A 15,888-nucleotide genomic window follows, 5' to 3' on the forward strand; every position below is an offset into this window, starting at 1 on the left:
TTCGGATACCAGTTGCGTAAGGTTAAAGTTCAGACAAACATCGACAAATTGTCTTGCTTAGGTATTTCCTGTAATTAGTTGTGCTTGGTTCAGCCAGTCAATATTCGGGAAATTAGAGTCGCCATAAAGGAGGATATGTGCGGTGGGGTGTTTATTAGTAAGCGTAGACAGCATTTCATTTAGTTCGCGGGCAAAATGTGGGTCAGCACGAGGGGTCTTGTAGCATACGCCAAGTATTACTGTTTCGGGTGGGCCACGGCACATTACCCACAATATTTCAAGTTGTGAAGCAATGTTGATAAGGCAGCAAGATCGCTTTTAAAGCAAAGCTTTTCACCTCTACCCCCCAAGGGTTCTTTCACGACCGTTGGTGTCACCAGAAAACTCCAGTGAACAAATAAAAGAATTTACTGGCACCGCCGGGAATCGTACCTGCAACTAATAGACTAACAAAGCGAGAGCCCGTAGTCTTACCGATCTAGCTACGAGCCCACGCGAAGACGGGGAAGACAGGTGGTGCACTCACCAAGCACATCTACGGGTTTACCCCCTGCGTTCTCACTTAATGCAACGTGAAAGCGTCACTCGACCACTCACGCCCGTCTAGCGGCCCTGTGCGCACCTTGCTCATCTGCTAAGAGTTACAAAAATTAAAGGAAGCTCACACCAATGCATGGCATCTCAGTTCTAGTACGCCGATGTGCTAAAGCCTGTGGCCTCCAGTGTTCACGTAAACAATCACAGCTCCTCGTCGCCCGCCCTCACGCCAAACCAACGAATACATTCAAATACTCCCTGATGGCCAGGCCATCACTCCAAGCCCCTTCATCAAGATCCTGGGCCTACATGCTAACACCAAGAGTGACGTCTCCTTGCAGCGCCTCAAAAACAGCATTAATCAAATCATACACATGGTCTGGCGAGTTGCCACCAAAAAGCGAGACCTAAAGGAATCCGGCACCTTTCGATTAATTGAAGCTTTTGTCCTCTCGAGAGTCACTTACGTCAACCCCCTGTCTTCTTCTCGACAAGGAAGACATAGAGATGATTTATATAATTATTAGAAAGGCGGTCAAGCAGGCCATTGGTCTTCTCATGAGTGCGTCCACACAGAGGCTGATTAAGAACACGGTTGAAGAGATGATAAAAGGCCATCTTTCTAACCAGAAGGTCCGACTCACAACTGCAGCGGGTAACCGCATGCTTCACCAGATTGGCTGGGCAGCCCAAAATATCCCTCCGCTTGACGTACTCCCAGGCCCTTGGCTAATAAAACTAAAGATGTTCCCTTTGCTTAGAAACATGAACCTTTCACATATCGAGGGTCACCTAAAAGCACGGGCTCAAACGCTAAACACCACCCTCGGTGGGGATCATTCAGTTATCTACACAGACGCCTCCAAACATCGAGGGACGCCATCATCGTGGCTACCTCCAGAACCAAAATTCTTGCGTGTACCTCGCTTAGGACCCAAGAAATGGCGGCAGCAGAAGAGGCAGCCATCACCTTGGCTCTCGCTCAACCAGGGGTTCTGATGGTAGTCACCGATTCCCAGCAAGCCTACTGGAATTACGAGTTGGGTTGGGTGTCCTGACCTGCACTGCGCGTGCTAAAAAACCACTCCCCAAGCGCTTCCATTCATCTCATCTGGACAGCCCCTCACACTTCAATGGAGGGCAACAAATACGCCCATCCAACAAGGCTGCGCTTTTACCTCCTGTGCTATGGAGCTGCACGAGGACAGTCACCCGTTTTTCACGTTCAGAAAATAACCCAGCATTATCGTCTTCTGAGACAGACCATACCTCCGCCTTACCCTGACCTTTCCAGAGAACAACAAACTACCCTACGGCTCATACAATCCGGGCTCCTTCCCACAGCCTACGCGTCTTCACTTAATGTATCCGAATCGCTACGACGTTGAATGTAAATTTTACTCAGAAGTTGTACGTACACTCCGCCCCGTAATCGGGGTGTGTGACTTTAGCCCTGAGCACTCTCCTCTCTTTCCGTCAACTACCCAACAAGAGCAATGGGAGATGCTGCTGTCCAGGCCCTCTCTACTTACCAAGCTTCAGCGGGTGGACAGAACACAGGCCGTGCGGACTGCATATGGGCCCCACAGAAGAAGGAATCACTCCCCAGGGCTGCACTCTGGGCCGTTCAGAAATCTTAACAGAAGTATGTCTTCGTCCTCCTCCCCCTTCTCTGCCGCAAATCTCGCCGCCTCCGTCCGCGGCGCAGAGACGGAGAAGTCAGATCGTCTAACACCGGGTTGGAGCTTACTTTTATTTGATATAAAAAAGTTTCCGCTCTTGTGCTACACCAATACAACTCAACCAAACACCGTTCATGCATCATGCATTGCTTTAAGCTTACCAAGAATATCTCTTTGAAGTAATAAATGGTGTGGTTAAGTTCATTTCACTTCTCTCTGGTTTTGCTATTTGTAGAGCGATGTGAGTGAATTTAAGTAACGTCGCATGGGTAATCGTTATGGGAGCCGTTTAAAGCTTTGCTTTCCAACCACATTCACGGGGTGGATGGGCGCGATTTTTTTGCTAGTCGCGATGAGTACGCCCCCACCACGTGCGTTCTTACGGTCGTGACGAAAAAGGTTAAAGTGCGGCAAGTCAGCCAGAGCCTCTGTATCTGAAATGTCGTCAGTAAGCCACGTTTCGCTCAATATAAGTATACTGCTGCCAGATGATTTTAATAAATTAGACAGGGGCACGCTCTTAGGAAGAAAACTACGGATTTTAGTATAAATTACAGAAAACGAAAGCCTAGCTTTAGTGCTTGTACGTGGCTGTTGGCGTGCTTGCCGACGGCGTACTGATCCCTATGTTTTTTCCTTGACAATTCCTGCTGCCTAGTCGAAAAGGTATCGCTTAGAGCCAATGTGCAAAGTTTGAAAACGCAGTGAAAATGGGACACATTTGCTCCTAGCGAAAGCAACAAGCTCTTTTCGGGCTATTCGAACAGGGTATGTGAAATCTTCGCCAATGCTAAATTTTGTACCTTTTAGTTTTGGGCCATTTGAAAGAATGGATTGTTTAGTTTTGAAAGACGAGAGTTTCACTATTATAGGCCGTTTATGGTTATTGGTGTGCCGCCTTTGGCGATGTGCACACTCTATGTCGTTTGGTTCTATTGTTAGTTGAAGTCATTCAAGGCAGTGCTAGAATATTATTTCTTCTGACTGAGCGTATGTTTCCTTCGGATTAGTGTCAGGGAGATTGTAGAATATTATATTGTCATGCCGGGAACGGTTCTCGAGGTCGTCAAGACGCTCGTCTATGTCATACACCCGGTGAGTTAGCTCATCGGTATTAGTATTTATTGCATCTACTTCTGCTCGAAGGGTTAGAAGATTTTGGCAGTGATTTTCCAAGACAGCAATGCGCTTTCCAAGATCGGTGATAGCCTGGTTAGTGGTGGCTATCGCGGATTTCAGACCTTGCATCTCCGATAATATTGTCGACTGCCCCTGTGACAACTTTTTCAGCTCAGCGAGAATATCTGGCCCGGGGTTCATCTCTACATCTCCCGATAGCAATAGCAAGGCACGTATGACATTCACACATTCGGTAACAAGCAAACAGCTGCACTGTGCGCTCGGCAGCTGAACAGTAATTACTTCACCTTTTAGTAGACGTCGGATATGAACTACCAACCTGCATGATCAGGATGGACGGGTTAGCGGCCTGTGTGGTGGCACAGCCGCGAAGCCCAGAGTGCGCGCTGGATGGTGGTTGCGGCTTTATAGGCTACGCAGGAGATGTCGCCGGGGATAGGGTGGCTGGATTTATCTCGACGATCAACGGAGGGAGGGGTGGAGCTGCCGAAGGTCCGGAAGAATGGGTGCCAGGGAGGGGGCAAACAGAAGGTTCGCCTTCGTTGGTAGCAGGCAGGCAGCTTCCCGGGGTGGCAGACGATACAGCCAGCAAGGCAGGCAGTAGTAGGTCGGCGATGATGCGGGCAAAAACCTGCATGATCAGGATGAACGGGTTAGCACAGCCGCGAAGCCCAGTCTACCAATTGTGGCCGCCATCATATCAGTATTAACTTGATTTGGGTGATATTGTGAACAATGTTGTCAGTGCATTAACTGCATGTTACCATCGAAGTAGTGCACCTCTCCTTCCTGTGGACCCTTCCAGAAGAAAGTACAACGGGTGAAACAGAACACCCTAATGCAGCAGAAAATAGGACGTGGTAAATAAAGTAAACGCCCAATAGTATTCTCGGAAATTTACAACAAACAGAAAAAATTAATAGGGCAATGGTATACCCAGAACGAATAAAATTTCATGGATAAACAGTTTTTGAATTTCGGAATCGTTAAAGTCGCCCTATCTGGCAAAACAATTTCAATAAAAAAACGTTCTAGTGCTAATGCAGTAGCCGTTCGGCCATGCATCATCCTTGCTGCACGTACACTCAGCACGGAACTCTTGACAGGCAGTCATGGCAACGCTAAAGCAAAAACACTGCATTATGTGTGAATGAGAACACAAATTCAAGTTTCTTTGTGTGTCTTCTGATACGTACGAAGCTGATATAGCTGAAGCAGTGCTCGAATCTTGATATGATTTTTATTATTTTTATTTATAAAACGTCTCTTCCCAAATTGTGTCCATATTTTCTGAATGTGAACCAAGCAATCTTCCAACCACTAAATACCAAATTCGGCAACAAGGAACGAACACACAATTTGATTTTTCCGTACCATGTATGCGCATTTACGAACAACCTAAATACATGGCTTCTGAGATAAAGTTATAAATTGGCAATTCTTCTTCTCGTGATCAATGCGTGTATTTTTTTATCTAGAAATTTTTTTTCGCGATTTTGACGTGACTCTTCTGACATAATAGAAGCGCATTTTTAAGGACGCAACTGTGCTGGGAGGTGTGATCACATGTTTTCCGTTGACCATCGCGTTAAATGCGAAATGCATTACCTTTCGTTATAAAAAGCCATGGTACCGCTAAGGAAGCTGTCGCGCTAGTAAAGTTAAATTTGGCAGGATGGACGACCTGTACGGTGATGTCTTCACACCATTCATCATCAACCTACTCAGATCTACTGCCGGACGAAAGATTCTTACATTGATCTCGCACCTATCGTGTGCTGCGCTGTTCGAGCCCACACTTTATCCTCGAATTTCTTTGTTTTTCATTCCATTTGGTGAAACAGCCTTCTCCTTTTAGACACATCTATTGGTATTCACTCTGTTAGCCTAATGGCCACCCCATTGTCGGTTCGTCTGTATGCACGGCAAGCACAAGCCAAGTTTGTTTTCTTTATTTGAACTATGGTATCTTCTACACCGGTGTGTTCTCTGATCCATTTCCGGTCCCTGAATGCTACTCCTAACGTTATTCGTTTCATGACTCTGTGAGCGCAGCTTAGTTTGTCTTTTAAATGTTTTGTATAGAGCCAGATTCTCAGCTTAATTCGTCATCACCGGCCGTCTGCACTGTTTGAAGATTTTCCTTCTAAGTGGCAGAGGTAGCTTACTTTTCACTATCCGGGAGTGGATGCCGAGTGCTCCCCAACCGATACGTATTCTAAGCCGAATTTCCCTCTCATGGTAGGGGTCGCCACTAACCATCTGCCGAAGGCAACGGTAAAAAAGTTTTTTTTTACTTCTACCGTTTCGCTTCTGAGATGTAGAGGGCACTTAGGGCATGTAAATTTCTCAATAATTTTGCTTATTCACATTTATTCTTAGCACCACGGTCGTGCTTTCTGATTGTGGTTCCTCTAGTATTGTTCGCAGGTCTTTTGGAGTCTCACTCACCAAGACTATGTAGTCGGCAAACCTCCAATGACTCAAGTATTTACAGTTTATTCTTAATGCTATGTGTTTTTTTCTGACAAACATTCTAAACACTGCCTCCAGACATCCCGTGAGTTATTTTGGCACGATGGTATCTGCCTGTCTTACTTCTTTTCGTATCGGGAATTTCTTGCTTTGCTTGTGGAGGATTATCCTGCTGTGCATTCTTCATATACTCTTCTAGAAATGTTTCCCAGGTCTGCTGTATTACCCGGTCTGTTATGCTTCTAGCACGGCTGCATGAGTACGGAGTTACGCGATTTCTCATAGTATATGTATTCCATGTAAAACCGTTTAGTGTACTTTGCGGATTTTTTATCGCTTTGGTAGCGACATGAACGTGATTCATGCTTGAGTACACTTTTATAAACTCAGTCTACTCTCTGGAGTGTTGGGAATCCAGGCTGTTGCTTACGCATCTGACTACACCTTTGGTAAACTGGTTTTAAAAAAGCGAGATGAAGCTATTTGGTGTGCAAGTATTCGGGTCCATGGTGTCTTCCTTTTTATGAATCACTAAAATGCTTCCGCTTTCCTAGGCTCTAGGCAGCGTTTGAGTGTTCAAGCATTCCGAAAATAGTATAGCAAGCGTTTCGAGTACAATATATCCTCCCTCCTTCAAAAGATCTACGGTTATGTCATTGTAACCGACCACGATTTCCTATTTTCATGCCCTCTAGAGGCTTTTCACTTTCCTTTTTAGTTACTAGTGGGTCATAGCAAGTTCAACCTGTACTCTCAGCAGTTTCCCCAGACCAACATTGCTGGAATACAGCCAGGTGTACAATAGTTGTGCTCCTTTAATTATCTCGCCCAAGCTGTATTTATTGATTGCTGGGTCTTCTCTCAGAGCGTACGTCCTATGTTTGCCGAAGGCTGGCTTGCTCTTTAATACTCTACAGCTTCCCCCTATTTCCAGCGTTTCCTCCATCACTGCCATGTCACATGCCTGAATGTAGTTTGTTTTACTTCAGGTAATCAGTTTTGATCGCTCGGGTAAATCAATCTTATACTACTTGCTGAAAATTTCATGTTCTTACGTTAGGATATTATTTGCTTCGTTTTATTATTTTCGAGTTTGTTCCCTAGATATTGCCTCTCCCACAGCTGCTGCTGACAAACTGATTGTCGGTGTTAGGTTGTCATTTAGCCAGGCTACACTGCACTCCTCATTCAAAAGGGGGAATTTGTTTTTAGAGACTTTATAAATTGCTGCGATCTGGCTCTGACATATTTCATGAGGAGGTTCTCACTTTTTACGAGTTTCTTTATTTATCTTCTCAGATTGGGCCATAGCATCCAACCATCCGATGATCGCTGCAGGCTCTATCCCTCATAGCGCGTCACTCAATATTAGGTAGAGAAGAATCTGGCGCTGCTTTCGGTCGCCGCAATGTGCTGGATAGGTCGTTTTGTATTCGGTTGGCACTCGATGGCTTGCGGGAGTTGTTATGGACTAGATCGTGCAGCCAGTTTTGTTTTCCTTTTGGACTTGCATGAAGTCTTTTGCCGATGTTAGAAGAAGTGTCCAAAAATACAATTATCCTTAAAGTGAAGCCGCATGCGCACTGATTCAGGCTATTGCGAGGGAGCGAAACGATCTTCGACGGCTGTTCCCTTAGGGCGGGGAAGCGGGGATGGGTGTTGCCAGAAATTCAAGAAAAGGTTCAAAGATAGATCAACAGGAGTGTATACTACCCTTGCACCTTCATTATCTCAAATGTTTTAAGCATTCCCCCATACGTTTCTCCATTCAAAGTTTATTAAGCAATGCGGCCACCTGATAAGGCATTTTATTTATTTATTTATTTATTTATTTATGAAATACTGCAGGCCATAAAAATGGCCCAAGCAGGAGTGGGAGGTGGTACAACGATAATGATATGACCAATTACACAGTCGTACAGGTGTAGAGAAAGAAACGGAAAGAACAGACAGATATAAAAAATATTCACAAGTAACAATAATCACACCTCAAAGTAATTTTCCAAAGATTTTAGTACATTTCCAGACTAAAAAATATGGTGCGGCAGTTCGTTCCAGTCTGTTATTGTGCGAGGGAAAAAAGAGTACTTGAAGTTGCTTGTGCGTGCAAAGATAGGTGTGAATTTGTAAGAATGGTATCCTCTAGAAGGACGTGAAGATAACGGAGTGAGGACGTGCGAAAGTTCCATGATGCTGTTTTTCCTGGATAGTTGAAAAAGAAATTTAAGTCTCGCTAGTTTCCTTCGGGATTCTAAAGTTGGAATTTTATTATTAATTATTAGTTATGTCGGGGAGTCAGTCTGGCGGAAGCGATTGTAGATAAACCGAACAGCTAATCTTTGGATTCTATCAAGATTGTTAATATCTTTTTTAGTGTGCGGATCGCAGAATTCAGACGCGTACTCTAAACAAGGCCGGACTATTGTGTTAAATGCGAGGAGTTTAGTTTTAGCGGGAGAGGTTTTGAGGGTGTGCCTTAGTAACCCTAATTTTCTACGAGCAGATGAGCAAATCTTTTCGATGTGGCAGGACCAAGTTAAATTGTGGGTGATTGTGACGCCAAGATATGTATAACTTTTATTTTATTTTATATATTTGTCGCATTTTGATGCTCCTCGATTGCTAGATCATTACTGAAATTATGTCCAACTGGCCATCCTGATTTTCTCGCACCACCTCCGCCGGGGGGCTTCCTAAATATGAGCAATTTACTATTACCGGTTAAAATAGCTTGATTGAAGAAAATACTTATACAGTGCTGAGTAGAGGTCACGAGTTCGTACATAAACACGACTACGATCTGAATACGTGGCTTTTAACAAAACATAAATCATCTTTCATGCACCGGTTTGTTGACCAATTACATTTGCAGTTAAAAATTGCCTAGTCCATTCCATGTGAGAGGGGCCAACAAGGACAAAAAGAGATAATGCAGATACAGCACAGAAAAATGACAAACGAAAACTATCGTGGAAACAGTTCAAGATACTGCAAGGAGAAAGAATAACCATGTTTAACCACAGCAGTTTCCGCAAACATGTTTCTGCATCCCGGATTCCTGCACCACTTAGTTCCGAGTACAACGCCTTAGTTACGGGAAGAGAACTGTATTTGCAACCGCTCAATGACAGAATACGTGTGGTCGCCGCCATCGTTCCTTATCGTCCTCTTCTACACACATCTTATTTCAATTCGTTCTCCTACAGGGAATAATGTTCCAAAAACAAACGGGTTGGTGGGAAATGTAGGGGGCACTAGCCCTGGGGGGCGCTCTTTTCTGTATTTCTGCTGTTCTCGGTAGCTGCCGATTCCCTCCTATCAGTATGCGCTAAAAGAATGCGCCAACAAGAAGACGCCACGAACCAATACACCTCAGCCACCGGGAACTTCTCTGAAAGCTGAACCGACAAATAAATCTGTCCCGCACCGTAAACTGAGACAAGTTGGACAAAGGAAGACAAACCTAAATCAGAAGAATGGCTCTATGGAACGTCGATCGGTTGAAGTGAACCGGGCGAGGTGTCTTTTGGCGTTCGAAGAGGTGAGGAAGCGGGATCTATTCCTACACCTAAGGGCACTGACACAGCCGCGTCTAGAAAATGCGTCCACGCATGCGGTCTCGGATCTGAGACACTCCAAGAGGACCAGCAGTGTGTGCGTCGGAATCCCGGCGGAGGATGTCAGAACGAAGATGCTGTTGTGCAGAGACAAGCATGTCTGGACCATCCGAGTGGGAGTTTCAGATAAACAGAATGCAATCAGAGGGAGGGGGCGGGCATTAGGAGTTTGTAGGTGAGATGCTCCATGAAAGACAAAAATAAAGGGTACAGCCGCCGGGTTACCAGTGCTGAGTAAGTTCAACGGAGCAAACACACAGCGGAAAAATCGCCATATTCTGAATTCCCCCTCCCTTCGAGCACTCCAGTCAAGGAGATCCTTGAAAGGAAAGGTCACAGGTAAAATCATTCCGTTATCTACACTCACTCGAATACATATAACACAAGCAATAGAGTATGGACTCAGAATACGGCCATAACTCGTACGGAGTTCACATTCAGTGACAATGTCCATATAGGCGTTGGGCGTTTGTAGCAAACAAAATGATTTGCTGTACAAATACGCACAAAACTTGGTTTAGGCCTGTAAAAAAACCCGAAGAATTTGCTTTCTGTTACAGCGTAATTACGTTCAGTACCGGACAAATGGTAACTGTTCGACGTCATCACTATGTAGTGACCGGTCCGTTGCTATATCTACACAGCTCCTGTGCAGTGGCATCTTGTTTGTGTGCAAATTTTCTTAGCGGCAGAGTCATCAAAATGTGGTTAAATCGTTACAGCAGCTGAAAAAGGCATACACTGTAGATTACCTCCGGAGATGAAGGTTTTTTTTATCGCCAAAACGACGTATGTGCAAGTTAAGCTGCGGGGTGGCCGAACAGAAGACAACCAGGATGTCCGCAACGCAGGTAAGGTAAGGTCACGTAAAGTGTATTGTCAAACACTGCGTAAAAATGGTCGATTACTTGGGGAGTGGTGTGTACTCAGGCAACCAAGAAGTAACGATACGAAATGCAACGCTATGCTGTTGACTTCTCGCCTCGCTTTTTGCTGCTCCTGAGGATTCCTTCAGAAAGCTAGTCTGGCACTGTCGATATAGGGAGATTGTTGTCCCCCGCAATTATGCGACAGGTTATGCTATTATGCGCACGCTACCAACCCGTTTTGCCACAAATGTGGCCTATTTTCTGCACCACGGGGTCATTTTGTATCACGGCCTACCCCTTCCTTTGCCCTCAGAGCCCGTACCTTCGAGGGGCTCTTTTTACCGTAGGGCATAAGCATAGATCGGTTTGCACTCAGCAATGATAATTCTTATTTGTCCTGGCTTTACGTGACAATATTACCTTTTGAAGATAAAAAGGTGGCGTTTATATTTGACGTTCATAGCGTCGAAGCTCCACCTGTGACATGCCGAGCAAAATAGTAGATGTCTATATTATATTTTCAAGCGTCCTGGCTTCACCGTGTATAAGAAAACCGAGTGACACCTTAGTTGGCTTGACCAGGTCTCCCGTTACCTACACAGAGGGCGTCATCGTTTTTTGCCTCATTCACAAAACGACAAAACTTAACTGCCGAATGGCGAGAAAAGTTTAGGACAAAGAAGCGTATTAACACTGCGGGATGATAGAAACGCGATGCTGGCGTCCTTTCTTCAAAGCTGCGGCGGGATCACAACACGTCTGTGCCTTTTATGTGGCAGATGCTGGAAGACGTTAAAGCAACGGTAGCCGACGCAGTATGTGCTGGCAAGTGACCTTATCAATTAAGGGACGTCTGTCTGAAGTCGCTTCTCCACCAAACTACATGATGAGTTACACGAGATCCCGGTTGCGCGCCTGCAATCTACCTTGAGAACCAGCGATTTGAAAAAGATTCACTCATTTCAGTTTGCAAGCAACATGAAATTTCATCCCGCAGCTGTAACGCTTTTTTTCATTGACAGCTATAGCGAGCTCATTGCACCAAGCTGCCAGGAGACACTACGCTACTCTTTAAAGACCGTTGTTAATACGAAGGCTCGAATATTTCGTTAGAGAATTCCCTCAACAATCCAAATTATCATTTTTAGAACAAATTAAAGCCGCTTCACCCAGTGGAACATATTGACACGGTCTTGATAGATGGAATGAGTTTATTTACAGTTGTGTGGACCGGGAAGGGCCAAGCGAACAGATCGGGAAGCGGCCGGCACAGTCACCACCTCAACCTCCTCTTCTACCCAAAACCACACGGGGCTTGGTCAATCCCTTTCCATTAGAAACCCCAAAGACAATGTCCTTCGTAGAAACTGCGCTGTAACACTTCCCCGGGGCGAGACGAAGCTCACTGAGCGAGTTGAAGTTGTCGGGGTTGGCAAGGCTTCAGGCGGGCGACGTGAACAACTTGAGTTTTGCGGGACCGACGATCTTGGGACATCACTTTAGCGATTTCATAATTCAGGTCGCTTAATTTTCGCACAACTACAAACGGGCCGGTATAGCTGGATAAAAACTTCTGACACAAACCACGTTTGCGTAGCGGCGTCCAGAGCCAGACAAGGTCACCAGTAAAGTACGAAGCTGGTGCGTGTCGTCGGTCATATCGCGCCTTAGTCTTCGCCTGGCACGTCAAAGTCCGTAGTCGGGCAAGGCGGCGCGCCTCTTCAGCACGACAGAGAGTCTGCGCTATAGAAACATCTTCATGGTAAGAAAAGGGCAGGATAGTGTCGAGGAAGCTACTTGGCAGTCGCATGTATAAAAGAAAGAAAGGTGCGTATCCCGTGACCTCGTGCTTAGCGGTATTGTAAGCGTATGTGATAAAGGGCAACACATCGTCCCAGTTTTTGTGATCTGAGGATACGTACATGGCCAACATGTTTGTCAGTGTACGATTTGTGCGCTCAGTAAGGCCATTAGTTTGTGGGTGATATGGCGTGCTGTGTCGGTACTGTGACCCACAAAGACGAAGGAGCTCTTCGACGATATCCGCTGTGAATTGTCGTCCGCGATCACTTATAACCACCCGGGGGGCACCATGGCGCAGTATGATGAAGTGCAGAAAAAAGTGTGCGACTTCGGAAGCTGTAGCGGATGGCAGAGCAGTCGTTTCCACATATCTTGTCAGGTAATCGACACAGACAAGTATCCATCGATTCCCTGCCACCGACTTGGGAAACGGGCCGAGCAAGTCAATTCCTACTTTTTCAAAAGCTGACGTTGGTGGACGCACCGGATGCAAAGGCCCGGAAGGAGGAACTGTGGGATGCTTGTAGCGCTGGCACACCTGACATCCGGCGACGTACTGCTTCGTCGTCTTTCGGAGGCGAGGCCAGTAGAAACGTTGACGGAGTCGGTAAAGCGTGCGGGCAAAACCAAGATGTCCTGAGGTGACGTCGTCGTGCATAGCATGCAGGACGACAGGCCGGAGGCTCTCAGGCACGACAAGCAGAAAGCGAGCACCATCGGACGAATAATTCCGTCTCCAGAGCAAGCCATCTCGGACGACGAACGGTGAAGTCGACGCTTGAGACGCCTGTGCGGATACAAAAAATGGCTGCAAGCTGCTATCTTTTTGTTGCTCTTCCTGAAACACGAGTGCATCGGGTAGCGTGGTCGAGATGGAAGCTAAGGAATCGGCATTGTGTTCTTCCTCAAATAGCTGCGCTTGTTGAGGCAGGCGTGACAAACAGTCAGCGTCGGTGTGGCGGCGCCCGCTCTTGTAGACAACAGCGAAATCGAATTCCTGAAGCCGTAAAGACCAGCGAGCAAGTCGACCCGAGGGGTCACGTAGTCCGACAAGCCAGCACAGGGAGTGATGGTCGGTTACGATGGTAAAATGACGTCCATAAATGTAGGGTCTGAACTTCTGAATGGCGAAAATCATCGCAAGGCATTCTAGTTCTGTCACCGTGTAGTTGCGCTCTGCTTTCGAGAGGGTACGACTTGCGTAGGCGACAGCGCTATGCGCACCTCCATGCCGTTGGACCAGCACAGCCCCAACACCAATGGCGCTGGCGTCTGAGTGGATCTCAATGGGGGCCGAGGGGTCGAAGTGGCGCAACACAGGACCAGATGTCAACAAACGCTTCAACTCCGTGAAAGACGAATCACATTCGGGAGTCCACACAAAGGGGGTGTCTTTACGAAGGAGAGCTGTGAGGGGACAGGCGATCTTGGCGAAGTCTTTGATAAATCGACGAAAGTAGGAGCACAGTCCAAGGAAGCTCCGCAGGTCCTTAAGTGATCGGGGTTTTTGAATGTCACGAACCGCAGCAATCTTTTGTGGATCAGGCCTGATACCATCGTTGTCAACAAGGAAGCCGAGCACAAGCGCCTGGCGCTCTCCGAAATGGCACTTCTTCGAGTTCAGGACCAGGCCAGCCTGCGCGATGCGCTGGAGAACAACATCAAGCCGCTGGTTATGCTCGTTGAACGTCCGGCCGAAAATTATGACGTCATCGAGATAACACATGCAGACTTCCCACTTCAGGCCCCGAAGGACAGAGTCCATGAATCTTTCGAATGTTGCGGGCGCGTTGCACAGGCCGAATGGCATAACATTAAATTCGAACAAGCCATCTGGTGTGACGAATGCTGTCTTTTCCTTGTCGTCCGGGTGCATAGGAATCTGCCAGTAGCCCGATCGAAGATCGACCGACGAAAAGTAGGAGGCAGAATGCAGACAATCAATGGCGTCGTCAATTCGCGGAAGTGGGTAGACGTCCTTCTTCGTCACATTATTAAGTCTACGGTAGTCAACGCAAAATCGCCACGTGTTGTCCTTCTTTCTGACCAGTATTACAGGAGCGGCCCATGGGCTGGTAGATTCCTGAATTACACCGTTCCGGAGCATTTCCTCAGTCTGCTCATTTATAGCGCTGCGCTCAGCAGGAGACACGCGGTAAGGTTTCTGCCGGATGGGTGGTGCATCGCCGGTGTAAATTCGATGTTGCGTCCGAGACTCTGGCGGCGCAGGAGGGTATTTACCCTGCGCAAAATCAAACACTGAAGCGTGCCGAGCCAGCAATTTTTGCAATGCGTGTCGTTGCTCAGACGGCAACGATTTGTTAACCATTTTGACGAAATTGGCTGTATAGTCCGGTTCCACATTAGTCGCAGCGCAAGCCATAGAAATAGCGTCCAGTGAAGTATCTGAATGATTGGCATAACTGGCGAGCGTGAGGCCCTGAGGAAGAACACAATGCCGATTCCTTAGCTTCCATCTCGACCACGCTACCCGATGCACTCGTGTTTCAGGAAGAGCAACAAAAAGATAGCAGCTTGCAGCCATTTTTTGTATCCGCACAGGCGTCTCAAGCGTCGACTTCACCGTTCGTCGTCCGAGATGGCTTGCTCTGGAGACGGAATTATTCGTCCGATGGTGCTCGCTTTCTGCTTGTCGTGCCTGAGAGCCTCCGGCCTGTCGTCCTGCATGCTATGCACGACGACGTCACCTCAGGACATCTTGGTTTTGCCCGCACGCTTTACCGACTCCGTCAACGTTTCTACTGGCCTCGCCTCCGAAAGACGACGAAGCAGTACGTCGCCGGATGTCAGGTGTGCCAGCGCTACAAGCATCCCACAGTTCCTCCTTCCGGGCCTTTGCATCCGGTGCGTCCACCAACGTCAGCTTTTGAAAAAGTAGGAATTGACTTGCTCGGCCCGTTTCCCAAGTCCCAAGGCCCGTTTCCCAATATGATGAAAAAGTGGAGGTTTGGTTCTGTTCACTGGTCTCGAACGCCGGTGGGAGACTCCCTTTCCTCTTTCAGACCTGGTGGGAGGGGAGAGCAACGGCTCCTGGGAGACTACTGTGCCCTCTATCTGTGTACCCGGAAACCGGTTTTCTTGAGGTAAGCTGGTCTGGTTGCAAAGGATGCGATGCATTCACATGATGATAAAGTTACCAACAAACACAGACGACGCACCCCACAGAGTGCCGTAAGGTTGGTGGTTCTGGTGCTATTACGAAACACTGCGCGCCACATGCACCTTCCTTCCCACGTAAAACGACAGGAGTTTGCCCTTAGGCTGGGAGCCTGTTCAACGATTTATCTGGAGAGGATCTCGTCAATACCTTGTTGCATGACAAGGCCTTCAGGGCAGGACACACTACAGAGGTGTGTCTATGCAAAATAATTGCCAAATATGGCCGCGTATTTCTCCGAGTCTGCTTGGAGGCTGTTTGCCACGCGTTCCTGTTGTACCTTTCATATTGATCATATTAGTATGTATGTATGTATGTATGTATGTATGTATGTATGTATGTATGTATGTGTGTGTGTGTATGTATGTATGTATGTATGTATGTATGTATGTATGTATGTATGTATGTATGTATGTATGTATGTACTACCTTTACGCCAGCGCTGCGCCGCTGCACCGCTGCACCACTGTTTTTCAAGGAGAAATTGAATTTGAAAAACTGGCAATCCTGTATACGCAATGCCTAATGACCGCGAGAGTAATGGAATCTTGCTTGGAAGAACGCGAACATCATCCTAATCCTTAAGA

At 46.9% G+C, this 15,888-nt stretch overlaps 1 pseudogene; it reads right to left on the bottom strand.

Annotated features, from left to right (window-relative positions):
* Positions 1–2,873: 2,873 nt before the first annotated feature.
* On the bottom strand, positions 2,874–13,849 carry LOC144139797 (uncharacterized; annotated as a pseudogene).
* Between the last annotated feature and the right edge of the window lie 2,039 nt (positions 13,850–15,888).

The sequence above is a fragment of the Haemaphysalis longicornis genome, unplaced genomic scaffold, assembly GCF_048455015.1.
Source record: "Haemaphysalis longicornis isolate Haplotype H1 unplaced genomic scaffold, Haemaphysalis longicornis Haplotype H1 scaffold_5, whole genome shotgun sequence".
Taxonomy (NCBI): Eukaryota; Metazoa; Arthropoda; class Arachnida; order Ixodida; family Ixodidae; genus Haemaphysalis; species Haemaphysalis longicornis.